The 14,974-nt window shown below is 45.8% G+C and overlaps 1 protein-coding gene and 1 long non-coding RNA gene across 6 annotated transcripts in view; one reads left to right on the top strand and one right to left on the bottom strand.

Moving 5' to 3' along the window:
- Positions 1-14,974, bottom strand: part of LOC146871696 (uncharacterized) — a 683,863-nt gene that overhangs the window by 4,811 nt on the left and 664,078 nt on the right. For 3 of the 4 annotated variants that reach the window (XM_085651193.1, XM_085651191.1, XM_085651190.1), the window contains exon 3: positions 9,499-9,688. The gene's annotated coding sequence lies outside the window, so the exon portion shown is untranslated. Of the gene's footprint in view, positions 1-9,498; positions 9,689-12,745; positions 12,854-14,974 lie in introns of those variants that run through there. The other variant, XM_085651192.1, reaches the window with a different exon arrangement.
- The window catches only part of LOC146871697 (uncharacterized), a 116,528-nt gene that overhangs the window by 40,059 nt on the left and 61,495 nt on the right, over positions 1-14,974 (top strand). Inside the window, exon 1 of one of the 2 annotated variants that reach the window (XR_014981039.1) lies at positions 12,790-12,926. The exons of the other annotated variant lie outside the window; for it this stretch is intronic. This is a non-coding gene — a long non-coding RNA (uncharacterized LOC146871697). Of the gene's footprint in view, positions 1-12,789; positions 12,927-14,974 lie in introns of those variants that run through there. 2 annotated transcript variants of the gene reach the window in all.

Here is a 14,974-nt window from a genome sequence, read left to right as displayed (position 1 = left end):
TTTCTCTTGAGGTGGTGCACTTTCTTGTATTTCTCTAAGATGTAGTTGGGCAATGTGATCATATTGTTGCGTGTTGTCAATGTGATAGGGAGTATTTGTGTCATGAGTTTCATTATTAATGTCTGTGTGCTGTGCTGGGGCTACACTATCCTCATGCATTTTTGTCTGCACTGTTGGAACTATGCTTCCTTCTGTCTGCTCTGCTGGAGGTACTGCTTGGGCAAGTAAGATAGGAATGTTTTGAGGATCTGGCTCAATGGCCGGTAGGGGGCCTCTGGCTGCAGCTTTGGCAGCCCAATCCACCAGCGCGTTACCTCTGGAGACAAAATCTTGTCCATTAGTGTGCGCTGCACATTTAACAACGGCTACCTCAGTTGGAAGTGTTAGTGCCTCAATTAATTCTTCCAGCAATTGTTTGTAACATACAGGTGCCCCATCTGATTTGAGAAACCAGCGCCTTTTCCAGCGCAAGATGCTCGAGTGGGTTGTTGTTGTGACATATGCAGAGTCTGAGTAAATGGTGATGCGGTCGTCAGCCCCGTGGTTCAAGGCGGCAATTAGTGCCACTAGTTCAGCAGCTTGGGCTGAGTAGTGTGGGGGCAATGCAATTTGCTGTACAATATCTAGGGAATCGGAGGACTCGTGGTGTTGGGCCCTAACTACTGCGGCTCCTGTGTACCTGATCCCTGTCTCCTGATCAATGGTGGAGGACCCATCAGCAAAATATACAGTGCTGTCTGGTAAGGGGTCCTCTCTTGCTGCTCCTGACTCATCTGGAGAATATGTGGCACAGTCATGGGTGTCATCATCTGGGGCTGCAATCGGATGAGCAAAGAAAGTGGCAGGATTGACTGTGTGGCATTTGACTACTTTCAGAGAGGGTAATGACAGTATGACTTCGTACACTGACACTCTTTGTGTTAATGTTGTCTTGGCTTTCTGAATTATAGCAAAGACGGCGTGCTCAGTGTACAGTGTCAACGGGGACCCCATGACAATGGGGGTGCTTTTCTCTACGGCAAATGCTGCAGCGGCGAGAGCTTGTTCACATGGGTAATGACCTCTCATGACCGAATCTAGCATGCCGCTGAAGTAGGCAATGGGCTTATGGCACATAGGATATTTTTGAGTAAGTACAGCAGTCATAACCTGACCATTGCAGTGAGTGAACAGGTAGAATTCTTTTGTGTAGTCAGGTGAGCCTAACACTGGTGCGTTTGTGATTTCATCTTTTAACTGTTTGAAGGATGCTGACATTTCAGGTGTCCAATCTATTTTATTATGTCTGTCTTTGGCTGCTTCAACTGCTTTCAGCAAAGGGGCAGTTATCGTGGAGAAATCAAAGACCCACTGACGGACATAGTTGACTAGACCAAGGAATTTTTGCATGTCTGTTACAGTTTGGGGCTCTGGGGTACTTTTTATGGCCTCAACTCTATCCGGCGTGACTCGCCTCCCTGATGCTGATAGTAATTGGCCTAGGTAGTGTACCTCTGTTTAGCAGTACTGAAGTTTGTTTTTGTCCACTTTGTAACCTCTGTGTGCTAGTGTAGTAAGCGGAGAAGTGGTATCTTTCCTACATTGTTGTTCTGTGGTGCTACAGAGCAAAATGTCGTCGACATATTGCAGCAAGGTGCTGTCGCATTGGAAATTTGATAAGTCCTCTTTGACAACTCTGTTAAAGACGCTAGGGGACTCACAGTACCCTTGGGCTAACCTTGTATATGTCATCTGCACCCCCCTGATTGTGAAAGCCAATAGGTATTGACTGTCTGGGTGGAGGAGGACGCTAAAAAACGCATTTTTCAGGTCTATCACGGAAAAGTACTGTGCTTCTGGGGGAACATTTGTGAAGATGACAGAAGGGTCTGGGACAATGGGAAACTCTGGTACTACTATGTTGTTTACGGTACGCAAATCGTGTACTAGACGCCATTGATTGGTCTTAGACTTGCGGACACGAAAAAGACAGGTGTTACAGGAAGAGGTACAGGGGTATATGACTCCCTGATCCAGCAAGGCCTGTATGGTAGGGGCAATACCCTCCTCTGCTTCCCTAGATAGTGGGTATTTTATCCTGGGTAATATTGCGCCTTGTTTCAATGTTATTCTAAATAGGGTGGCGGAGTGGATGAGGCCCACATCATTAGGGCCGGTGGTCCACAATTGTGGCGGGACTTGGGCTAAGTCTGACTCACGCACGGAGTCCTATTTGGATGCGACCGTGGGAGTCCTTTTTTCCACTATCACTGAGAGGGGTACCTCATTCATGTAAATGATCTCTGTTTTGGAAAACTCATCCGGATCGACAAAGAGTTGGTCATCTGAAATGCTTCTTACTTATTGTCCAGGCTCAATAAAAATGACACAGGCCCAGGTGCGCATGTTGTCGTCACCTGCCAGAAATGCCCCGTATGTAGGTGTTATTTCAAGAGCATGTATACCTAAGATCATGTTCCTGTCTAGTATTTGGGAGTCTTGGGACTGTGGGTGAAAGAGGAACTCTTTTGGGAGCTGGACAATGCGGTGGTGCAGTTCTGGTGTATTAGCTACAATGATATGTACCGCAGTGAAGAACGCTTGCTCATCCACAGGGCGAGCTCGTATTTGATCCCTCAAGGAGGAATCAACTGTGAGCGCCATCATCCTCGTCAAGGGTGTACCTGGTATAGAGCAAATCATTATTCCGTTCTCATGGAAATGAATAGTCCTGTTTAATTTTGCCATGAGGTCGCGCCCTAAAAGGTTAACCGGAGAGTGTGGTGAATAGAGCAGCCGCTGTTCCAACACACGGTCTCCTATCTGTATGGGCACTGCCTTGGTGAAAGGGACCCTTGCTATTGACCCAGAGAATCCCTGGGTGTCCGCTAACTGATCTGAGATGGGCAGAGGTCCGCCTGTAATACAAGAGTACGTAGCACCTGTGTCAATGAGAAAGCTATATGTTTTATTGTTTATCGTCACCAGGACGGTGGGGTCATCTTCACCGCTCATGGTGCATGATAAAACCGGGCACACGAGTTGTCTGTGGGCTGTCCTATCTAGTATATCCTCCAGCATGGTATTGTTGGATGGTGCCTTGTGCGAACGGATTGTTGGAGGCAATCACCACTCCACCTTGGGGCGGTGTATTTTGTGCTTGGGGTACCACTTGGTATGTGGGTGCCTGCTGCAGTGGCTGCATGGGAGCTTGCATCTGCAGGGGCGACTGTTGGGCTTGGGCAATGACCGGTGCTTGAAGCTGTTCTTGTTGTGAGGCAGGTTGGGTGAGGCATACAGCATCTGGGTTTGCTGTGGGTACATTTGCTGTGACTGGGGTTGTGGTGGGGCTCTTTGAGTGGGACCCATAGACGGCTGGCCTTGGTCTCGAAGTCTAGTACGGCATTCTCTCTGTATGTGGCCCACCTTATGGCAATAATAACAAGTGGGTTGCCCTGGCTGCACTTGGAGTCTTTGCTGTCCCATTCCATTACCTCTTCCCTGCATGCCTGCGTTTCTGTTGGCAGTATTCCTATTGTTGTGCTGCTATGTATTGTACTGGGGGCTGCGGCTGTATGTACTGCATGACAGGTTGTGGCTGCGCCTGCACATATTGCATGGGCGGCTGTTGCATTAGTTGCGGGGCAGGCTGTGTGTTGGCAGTGAGCACATTCTGGGCAACCTGTGGGAATGTGGTGACTGCTGTTATCTGACTGACAGGTGCAGCTAACATGACGTGTCTGGGGTGTCCTTTTTATTAAGCTTCTGTTGTACTAATTTAGCAGCGGCATTCTCTATGGCTAACTGTCTACTCTTCTCCTGGTCCTGTCTCTTTTTGCAAAAATGTATAATGTGGTCCTGAATCTCAGGCCATGGTTTTGCCTCCAAAGCCACTACTCCGTCTAACTTTTCTTGTAATCCTCTGGCAATCCCCTTTTAACCATGTGGTAGAAGAGCCTGCTATTTCCCCCTGTTGCATTCCATTTGTCTCCTAACTCCTGATGCCACTTTTCCTTCATTCTAGAGATAAAGTTAATTGGATCCTCGTTCGCTTGCATTGTCAGCGACATGAGGGACCCGATATCCGGGACATCCGGAAATTTTATACGTAATTTAGCCCAGACTTGTGGTCTTATTTTGTCGAATGGTTCCCCAGCATACTTCGTGTCATTCATAGTTATTAAGCCGCGACTGACACTTTTGAAAATGTCCTCCGCTTCTCTGTCCATAATTGATACGAGCAAACTTTTCATATCTCCTATCGCTAAGATGTTACCTGTAGTGTTCCTTTCTTGGGCGGCTATCCATTTGCCAGCACCCTCCGCAAGGGGGGTGAGTTGCTTCTTGAGGTTTTCCTTGTCCGCATAGGACCATGACACATAAACAGGTGGGTCGCCGGGTTTTTTGTACAATAGTGGCATCTGGTGTGTTACTCCTGTGTCTAATACCTTGGGCCATGTAAGATCATGTTGTCTGGCGTATTTCTGCCAAATCTTTAGACTAGCCCTCAGGTAGCCGTAGTCCCAATCTTCATCTCCTGCACCCTGGAGGATGCATTCTACAGCTGTTGCCATATGCTGGGGCTCGAAGGACCCCTCTCTTGGCCATGGGAGCATCTGCGGGGCTAGGGACTCAGTCCAACCTGCCAAATCGTCTGTGAAGGGGTTGACAGCATAATCTGAGCCTTCCCTTAGTATCACTATCTCGTTGGGTGTTAGACCGCTGTCTCGCAGGGCGCATGGTCTGCTGAGAAACATGCTGGCGCGCTGGCTAGCTCGGGTGTTGCGCATGGAGGCAGAGCCAGAGACATCATACATGATGTCATCTGGACACCCGTGCATCCCCAATACCCTAAGGCTCTCTAATTCTGTTGTCCTAGGCTTTCTCCTTCCCCCTGTATTACCTGAATTTTGAAATTCCTGGCGTGGTGTGGGGAATGTGTTTGTCGTCGTTTGGGCTTGGGGTGCGGAAAGCAGTGGATCAAATAGATCCCTCATGGCAGTGCTCAGTGGGGGTGTCCCTTGTTGTGCGAAGCGGACCTGAGCTGCTGGGGCAGTTGTATGTGTTTGTCTCGGTATGGTTGGCTCAAGCCAAGGGGCGTGTCCTTTGTGGCACAGTTCTCAATTTTCTTCTGTGTCTCTAAAGAGTTCTGCGCGTAATGTGGGTGGGGGTGGGGTATGTACTGCTGCTTGGCCGCTTGAAGGTCCAAGGGCCACTCTCCTGAGGGTGTCAGTTATATGGTTATTCAGTCGCTCCAGCTTCAGTGATGTGCGTTGGATCGAGTGAAGGACATCCCCGGGTGGGGGGCTGGATGATGTTGCTCTATTAAATACGGGTGCAGGAATTTTTTCATTCGGGCTATGCTCCAGATCTTTGCTCAATTCTTGAATTGTTCTCCAATTGTCATAGTGGACTGGGGTAGTCGCCGGGGGGGCGGGCTGTTCCCTATCCCTGTACTCTGGGGGGACATTGGTGAATGTGATCAGGGAGGGATCAGTGTTTGCACTAAAAAATGGCAACTGGTCTCGAGCGGCGACCTCCCGCTCCTGGTGCCGGGGGGTCCTTGCATTGAGGTCGGGGAGCAAATGGTGAGATGAAGCCGGTGAATGAGATGATGCGTGTGAGCGGTGAGATGATGTGTGGGAGTCAGCGTCCGAATCATCGCTTTCATCGTCACCTAATGGGGCAGTCATGGAAGTGGGAGTGAGTTTTAGGGTAAATTGCGCATCTATCTGTCCAGGTAGTCCTGGCACTGTGGCATGTATAGTTGGGCTGCTACCGATGAAGGGTGGTGCAGGCATGGAGACGGCAGATGCTGGTAATGTTGGACCGGTGCTAGTTTCGGGTGGTGCCGGGCAGTCTGTACTGCATTCAGGAGCAGGTACAGAAGAATCTGATAGGGCAAAAAGATCTTCTGGGAGTTGGCTGTATCCAACCGCTGGTAAATTATTTGTGGTAGACTGTAAATCTAGTTCCTCGGTCGAGGTGGACTTTATTACAGGGTACATACCGCTGGCCTGATATGGCGGAGGGGCCGAAGGAGTGGTGGCCACTGCAACGGTGTGCTCTTGTGCGTTATCTTTAAAGATGCGCCAGAGATCTAAGGTAGCCTTCCTCTTCTGTAGCTTAGTACCAGAGTATTTGGTGTCTAGGAAGGTAGTGGCATGATCTAAGATCGTTTTATCAAAACTACCCTCTGAGGGCCATGGGTGATTCATGTTTTTCGGGAGTTTATGAAGTTCCCTACAATGTTTGAGTATGCGCTGTTCTTGGCCACCAAATGTTTTTAGGACGTGCTGGAGAGGTGTCGCCATAATGAGATCTCTGAATGTGTAAAGGCGAGAAGTATTTTACTGGGGGGTGGTGTCGCTGCCCGTGCCTCCGTAAAGATCAGGTACAAGTTCACCTCCTACGCCCTCAATGACATGGTCATATATACCGTCTTGTAATTCGATGTTCTGGATACGGGTGCACCCAGGGAAAAGGAGCTGGCCACCAAAGCAGGCGTCAGCTATTCTAGACTGAAGTGGGTTTCTGGGCCAAAAGCTTGACAAAATTACTGGGCCGTCCCAATTTTCAAGTCGTAAAATAAAGTATATGTGAAAGCCAGTGGTTACCTTCTATACAGTAGAGCTGAGTATCCTATTCATAAGGACACTGATATATAATACACTGGGAAACTCAAACACTAGTATTTGCACGGAGGGGTGGGCTCGTCCTGTTTATGTATTTCTACCCTAAATGTGGGGGAAGTTGGGATACCGATCTCTTATAAGTTCATCTCCTATCTCATGAAGAACAATAATGGCGAGTAGTAGCCTTAAATCCAACTCCTCAGGTCCCCTGTATATTCCCTCGAGGGAAAAGTCAGGGAATTCAAGATTATATCGGGCAAGGGCGAGAATGATTTTACTCTGTTATGGGTTTCGTGGCCAGGAGGAAGTGAAGTTGGTGGGTATTTCTAAGCTTGGGGATAGTAGGCGGATGCGTACGTAGATCCACTCTGGTGTTTTGTGCACCGAAGTGCCCAATATTCTTTTCTCATATATTGCATGAAGCGCCTGCATGGGGTTTTGTGGCGGTGAAGGGTAGGTGGTGCAGAATGTGTGTATATATATATATAGCAATACAGCAGGGAATACTATTTTTGCTTGTGTTTCAAGGTGCTCGTTGATGACTCAGGGGGGTGTAAAAATGCTGGTGCGATAGATAGCGTGATCTGCCTGGTATGACTGTAGTCAATGCCAAGTGCCTGGAATATTGTGAGAAGAACTGTGCTAGTGAGAGGTGTCACGTGAAGGAAGCAAGATGGGTGACCGTCAGAGAGACCCACTACGTGATTGTTGATCAGGTATATCATGATATTATTGTGGGGATTACTGTTCATTCCCAAAAATTGAGTTGGAACAATTGGATGGGCGTGCAAGATCAGGCAGGGAGACAGAATCTGTGGGGTCTTGTAAATAATCGCTCAACAGTGCTCTCAAAAGGGGTGCTGTGTCGTTCTGAGACTGTGGGTGTACAGAAAGGGAAGGCGTGGGGGAATTGGGAACTTCAAGGTTTGGGAGAGAGGCTGACTCAGATGGAGCCACTGACACTACGGAATCCAATGAAGATTCCCCGTCGGTAATAGAAATAGGGGAGGGAGCAAAATAGGTAGGATAACCTGGGTGGTCAGAAGAAGGTAAATGAGGAACAGACAGGGTGGAGGAATTGGAGTGTTCTTCAGAGTAAAGTAGGTGGGGCAAACCGTGTCTGGAGATGGCGGGGTGAGAGATATATGGGGGAGGGCGTCAGATAGGTCTGTCAGGGAAGTCGCAGAGATATGAACTTGGGTGTTGGGGGTGAGGGTGACCCCCAAAATTGCCCAAGCGTAGGATAATTTGTTCCTGAGTTCGTCAGTAAGGGGAGTGAATTCGCTAAAAGTAATATTGTGGACAACCTGAGGAGTGTCGTGCACAAATTGAATAGAGCAGTTGATAATTCGTGGGGAGGGGTTGGACATCACAAACGTGGGGGAGAGCTAAACATGACTGGTGTAGGAGGTGCGAAGAGGAAGACAAGGGGGTAGGAGAAATACTTTTTATCCCCCCTTTTTGGCAATCAGTTGCAGAAGCAAATGATAGACAAAAAATTGGATGAAGTGAGAGGCAAAGGGAATAAGGGTGTGATAAGAGGGGTACCTATCTACCTAGCAGGGGTGCAAGAAGGAAAGGGAAATGCTGGTCAGTACGCACCCCAGACAACAGTAACAAGGTGTGGTGATGAGAAGGGCAGAAGGTGGGGGGATAGTGGGGAAAGAGGCGCTAATGTTAGCAAAAAAGCACAAGGAGGCAACTTCAAAGCACAATGGTGTACAGACCAAAACAAATGACAAAGAACATGAAACAAACAAATATTAATCAAGACCAAATATTGTACAATAAAGAATGATGAGATACACAGGATGCATCCTGGAAGAAGAACAAAATCCTAGATATGAAATCTCTCTAACCACGAGAGGCACGGTGGGGCACCGTGCAAAAGGAGGAAAGGTAGTTGAGAGGCAAAGTGCAAAACGAAGGAAGAGAAAAGAAAAAAGGAGAGATAGCGTAAATCAGACAACAGAGCTGCTGATCAGGGAGGGGAGGGGGGACGGGGGAGCTGAGCCACCATGGCACGGAGAGGAAGAGAGCAGCAGCTGCAGGCAATGTAGTGCGCGACAGGCGGTGGGAGGGGAAGTGGAGTTCTGCAAATAGCACAAGTTACTTCCTCTTTCTGTGCTGGCGCAGAACGAGCTGACAAAGCCCGTCGGTAAGAGGAGAAAGAGTTGAACTAAAGAAAGAATAGTGACACCCAATCCTCGCAGGAAAATGTCGTGTGGAGAACAAAGGAAAGAGAAGGAGTGAGGGCCAGAGGAATAAGGCCGTAAGGGGCACCGGAAGGTAGCCCACATGGGAAAAAAGAGAACAGAGAGCAAGCAAACCTTAGAACCGTCCCCAGACTGGAACCGGAGGGAAATCAAGGAAATCAACAATCATCAATACACTCAATGAACATCTCCGTCATTGAAGCGGAGGCTGACCATACCTGAACTGGGCAGGGGCTAACCATCCCTGGACCGGCCAGGGGATTTCGACAAATCATCCCCGGGCTTGACCCGGGGGCAAACCATCCCTGGGCTAGCCAGGGGCTAACCATCCCTGGGCTTGCCAGGGGCTAACCAATAGAAATAAGAATCCTCTCCGGAATGGAACCGGAGGCTAACCATCTCCGGAGTAGCCGGAGGAAAACCAATAAGCAATACACTCCACAAGAATAGGTCCACACAAGGTGTGGAAGAGGAATCAGCAGAAGGACTGAGAAAAAGACAGTAATCGTGACCACACAAAGAAAGAGAGAGTTGTTTTAATCATGACCAGAGATACTGCAACAGGGTGGGAGGAGCACAGCCAGAGACAGCTCAGAAGAGTCTGCCACACACCCAGGGAACAAAGACATAGGAAAGGCAAGGGAAAAGCAAAAATGTCCTTGGCTTACCCGTGGTCTGCAATGGGTGGAGGCCATACTCTCAGAGACAGCTCGTGGAAGCGTTGCAAATCCACCGCAGGCAAGAAGAATCGTGGTACGATGAAGTTCGTGGTCGCCAGCTGATAAAGGGAGATATTTGATGTCCCTTTAGGGTGTGGTCACCTCACTTGTGGGCACAGGCCACCGGCGCAACCCTTCACTGAGAAACAAGGAAGAAAGATGTAAGATGACGAATAATTTGATTGGAGTGGCACTTTTATTCTATAAGCCAAGAATATATCAATAAATTCATGTCAATTCATTATCTTTTCAAAACCATTGAAAAACCTGACTTCACTCCGTCAGGGATATATCGCATGATCATTACAATGCTCAGAAGTCTAGAAACCTGGCTGGAATCAGGACCTGCAAAATGGCATCATTGAAATCAATACAGAGTTAAGGATACAGAATACATTTCAATGAAAATATAGCCCTAGAGGCAAGCTTTTCTAAAGAGAGCTACACATGCTAGATTAACATTTCAAGAGACCTTAAATGCAAGGAATTGGGTGTAGATGGAAAGTACCGAGAACAACCAAGGATTAAAGGCAAAAAGGTTATCTAGATTGGGATGTACCACCTGAGCAAGAGGCTTTGAAGTCCCAAATCAGATAAACGGCCGGCCGGAGAACCCACGCATGTGATGGACACAGCAGAGAGAGTTCTGGCTTCTAATTGGGGTGCTAGATCTCATACCCAAAAATGCAGAACAATGACATTGTTCTGACGCACTTTCTGACGTAGGTGGCTTGACCGCATGTCTTTAGACACGGAACTGGTCAGGTGGTTGAAACAAAGAACATTTTGTTTTGTACATTTTGATTTGTACATTTTGTTTTATTTTGTTTTGTACATTTTGTTTTGTACATGTCTCTAAAAATATGTAAGAGCGGAACTTAAGACAGGTGCTCCTATCGCAAAGCTGCGGCTGTGGTTTCACTTAGCCAAGCTAGGTTTCGAAAATAATAATGTAGCAAGAAGCATTAACTGGTTCCAGCTGGTCTTTGTGTATGTGCATGTGTGGGTGTCTTGCAAGTGTGTTGTGGAAAGTTACTGTGCTGTACGTGGTTGCCCAAGCTACCTCTCAGCGTTGGGCACAAGAGACATTCATACTTGTGATAAGTGAGGCCTAGTAGATTTCCATATTTTAAGATGGTGAGAACTGGGGGACCCTGGTAGCTATGTCAGGGAAGGTGTGAGTTACTATGTCACCAGTGACTGTGTGACATAAAAATGGCCAAAGCAGCACATTTCCAGGTTATGGTTTGTGAGGCCTATATAGAGACCTTCATGCTACCAAGGTCGATAAAAATGCTCTATTTGGTAATCAGATGGTAGAACGTGATCCTCCATCAATAACTTCCACAGTCTAACGTTGCAATGACATTGTTCAATGAGTTGGAACATGCATCGACTTCTGTTTCTATGCATTGGATATTGACAGGTTTCCTAGAATTCCTGCAAACCCCTTGTAAGTGACCTATTTTTCTTGCATATTACACAGCGTTTATTAATGGCTGGGCATCCAGGAAAATTACCAATATGATTCCTAGATCCGCACCTATAACAGAACACGGGTTGTTTCTTTTGCATAAATTTTGCGTTTTTGCTCTTAATATTGACGGATGCTAATGTACTCTCCTGCTCCAAATCATTAGAGATAATTGAATTGATCCCGGTCTTGGTATCAGCTTGCATGACTTTACTTGTAATAGTTGATCGCTCAATGCTTAGAGCCAATTCAATTACCTCTGACAACGGAGGATTTTTGCAACTCAAAATCCTGTCTTTGATTTTACGAGATGCACAATTAAACACAAATTGATCCCTAATATAGTTATCAGCTAACAGACTAAAGCCACAAGTGGTAGCTAGTACCCTGAGAGCTGAAATGTACTCCTCCACTTTTTCCTCTTCCCTCTGCTTACGATTGTTAAAGTTGTGACGTTCTAGCATAATGTTGGGTTCCTCATCAAATTGTTTTTTAAGGCGAGCAATAGCCTCTAGATAAACGTTCCATCGGTTATCCCCAGACTGCGATGGTGGAGGTGGAATTGGAACAATGCTATTGAATATTCTTTGAGCCGCTTGGTCAAGACAACCGAACAGTAAAGCGAATTTGCGTGCAGGAGGATAATTATCAGCGTCTATTTTTTAAAACTTTATTTGTAGTTTTGAACAGTTATTTAACAGACAAAGTTACAGTGCCAGCAGGTTCAAAGGATGAATGACTATAGGAGGTAGACAGTCCACAATCCAAACACGTAATTAGTTTAACCTGTGCAATTTCGGAACCCGTGCAATAATTCAGGCAGGAGCAACGATAAGAAGGAGGCAGACAAATAAGTAATGAGATCCAGCAAACCAGAAATCCCGTCCGTGTAGTGCATATAAGACCTATCCATGTACTAAACCCCATTCCCTAATTATCAGCGTCTATAGCTACTAGATGGTTTTTAAAAAGTCTGAACCATTCAATCCAGTTGATTGGTGGACTACCTGGTTTACTAAAAAGGTGGAGGTTGAGTAATCTGTTGAGTATTCGTAGCCATCTCAGAATTTGAAAAACTGGTGAAAAGTTTATTGATATGTTATTGTTATATTATTTTAAAAGTTGTAATGACTTGCGTATCGTCGTGGTAATTTGGTGACACGCTGAGAAACAAACTCACATTCGATTACTTAGTAATAAATTATGCAGGAGAATGACGTGCGTGTCATCGAAATAAAATGTATACTGTTAGTACGCTGTGAAACAAAGTAGCACCTGGTTACTTAATCTTCTAATAAATTATGCATGAAAGACGTGCGTGTCGTCTAAATGAAATCGGCAACACACAGACGATAATAAATTCTGCATGAATGACGTGCGTGTCATCGAAATGAAATCGACAACACGTAGAGACAAGGAAATAAAATTATGAATGAATGACGTGCGTGTCGTCGAAATGAAATCGGCAACACGCAGAGACAAGGTAACGATCAGCTGCTTAATTCACTAGCTGCGCTGTTCCATGATTTGCAGGCAAAAATGTCCCATTTCAATATGGCGTCACGTAGGTAGCGTGTTGACGTCAGCTGGGGCGAAACAGTTCGAACAAATTGTGCGTGCGTTTTGACTCGAGTGAATTCTCGAGGTCAGGAGCGCGCGAGGAAAACTCTGGTGCAACCGTACCGTAAGCTGTTGCTTTTCAGGCTGATTTCTGGACCTTACCCAAGACGGGACAATTAACAAAGACCGGCCATCGTTGATAGTCCGTAGAAGTGAAGAATGATGAGATGTCCGTCAGCCTCCTTATGCAGCGCTACGGTGAAGGATTGCAGAAAATGCTTGGGTCGATGGGTGGAGCTGTTCCCAGTCGTCGCCAGATGAAATTAATCGGTCATGCAGCAAAGTGAGTAGATCGAGATTTATTCGGAGAAATTAAGAAACTCCACCCGTTGCACAGAGCGTCCTCTTGGTCGGATGTCTGAACGGCAACTGGTAAATGCCATTCGAACGTCCTTCCAACAGAGCTCCATGCCCGAGACACAATTAAAATGTACACAGATGCATACGCAATATACTAGGTATCACACGCCTAAGATTCTTGACATGGCACGTGATACCGATTAACAAATTAAGAGCAAATACCTCACTACAACACCCACTGATACAATGCTGTGTGGGAGGAGCTGGAAGCAGAAGTCCACCTGATGGTTGTGAACTCAATGGGCACTGGAACTGGACGCCCACGAGTTACAAACAAATGCAAATGTGTAGAGTTGCTGGAAGCAGATTTCCCATGCTGCAGCTTGTCCCTGAGGTGACTACCATTGTAATTGTGAATTAGATTTATATAGTACCCCCTTCCTCTGACGAGGCACTGAAGTGCCTTGTGGAGAGTAGCACGCTGCTCTGGAATTCGAGGTTTAAGGTAAATAGGTAATGGGTTAGTAATGTGTGCATCCTTTTCCTAGTAAAATGAGTTGTGTTAACACTGTTAAGTGTGTGCTCTTGAGATCTCATGCATTTAATTGAGTGTTTTGAATACGGTTAGACTAATGAAGTTGATTAATAAAGGGAAAATGTGAGATGTTGTTGTGAGTGGTGGACATGTGCGCCTGCTTGTGGGAAGAAAGGGAAGTTTCTTGAAAGAATGTTTGGAAGTCCACAGCAGATAGAAAGTTTTGCGATTGAGGGAAGCGGAAGAAACACATTTTTTTTATTTTCTTATTTTTATATATATATTCACTGAAAAAAACAAAGGTTAAAGGTGGCTTTATCGTTAGGTGACAATACCAGTTGCAACATCAAATTTTAAACTGAAAAAACATGAAATTCCCGAGTTATAGTTAACTGAAGTAACTATAATTCGGGCCAGCCATGCAAAGCATTGTCAGCAGAAGTTATCAATGATGTCATAGAACATATCATAAGTGCTGCATTATGTCAGGGTATAAGCATGCACACACATCTACATATATGTATACGTATATGCTGATACAGTCACATGATAGTCATATCACTATACGTACATACATGTGATAAGTATACATATATTCAGATACAGTGACAACAGTCCTATCTCTAGGCGTACATACATGTAATAATATTTACATAGCCAGACATATCTATGTGTTTAGTGTATAAATATAGACGTTGATGCTTGCCCAGAAAGAAGTGAGGTGGAGGGTGCGTCCAGCTGGTTGATCTGAGGTTTCTGGTCCTGAAAACTCACCCGGTCCGTACAGTTAACATCTACGAAAGCAGGCCTCAAGGAAGATGATTGGATACGTTGTAAATGAAGCTTTGCGTTGGCAATAAACCTGCGGCCTGCATTCTTCCAAGCTTATGTAGGCGAGGTTATTGCATACATGCCAACACTCACAAATCAGACGGGGACTCCTGATTAAGTTCAGCTATCTCCAACTTTGAAAGTTCTGTACTTCAACGCAAGTCAATAGGGAAATGAATTTCATTCTACTTTTTATATTCTTCCTTGCGTTAGTCGAGTCGAAACGTTGACTCTCTCTACCCACACGAGGCCTGTACCTGTCGCCCCGCCCTATATTTTGAAAATGCATTGATGCATGTTTGATTTGAATGCATTATTGTAAAAACATGTTCTATGTTGGACAGGTCTCTCCACACTGGTCTTCTTTACCAGGTTGTTGTTGAAAATTATTTGAATTGACTATTCCTAAACCTGTGATCCTCACTCTCACCTACCCTACACAAGCACGTCTTATTCCCCCTTTTCTTCCCCTTTTATACAACCTATTATCAAATGTATAGAATTGTTAATTGAGTCTAACATATGGAATAAATGTATTGCAGATGAAATTTGCTTCTTTGGTGCTTTTTTGGTTTTGTTTTCTTATTTATTTAGTATGCATTTTTAATTTTGATTGCATAAAAACGTAGTGGTTTCTACATGGGATTTAATGCTATTGTTGATTT

Source organism: Triturus cristatus, chromosome 1_1 (genome assembly GCF_964204655.1).
Source record: "Triturus cristatus chromosome 1_1, aTriCri1.1, whole genome shotgun sequence".
Lineage (NCBI taxonomy): Eukaryota > Metazoa > Chordata > Amphibia > Caudata > Salamandridae > Triturus > Triturus cristatus.
Note: the sequence above shows the minus strand (reverse complement) of the source record. Positions and strands in the feature narration are given on the sequence as shown.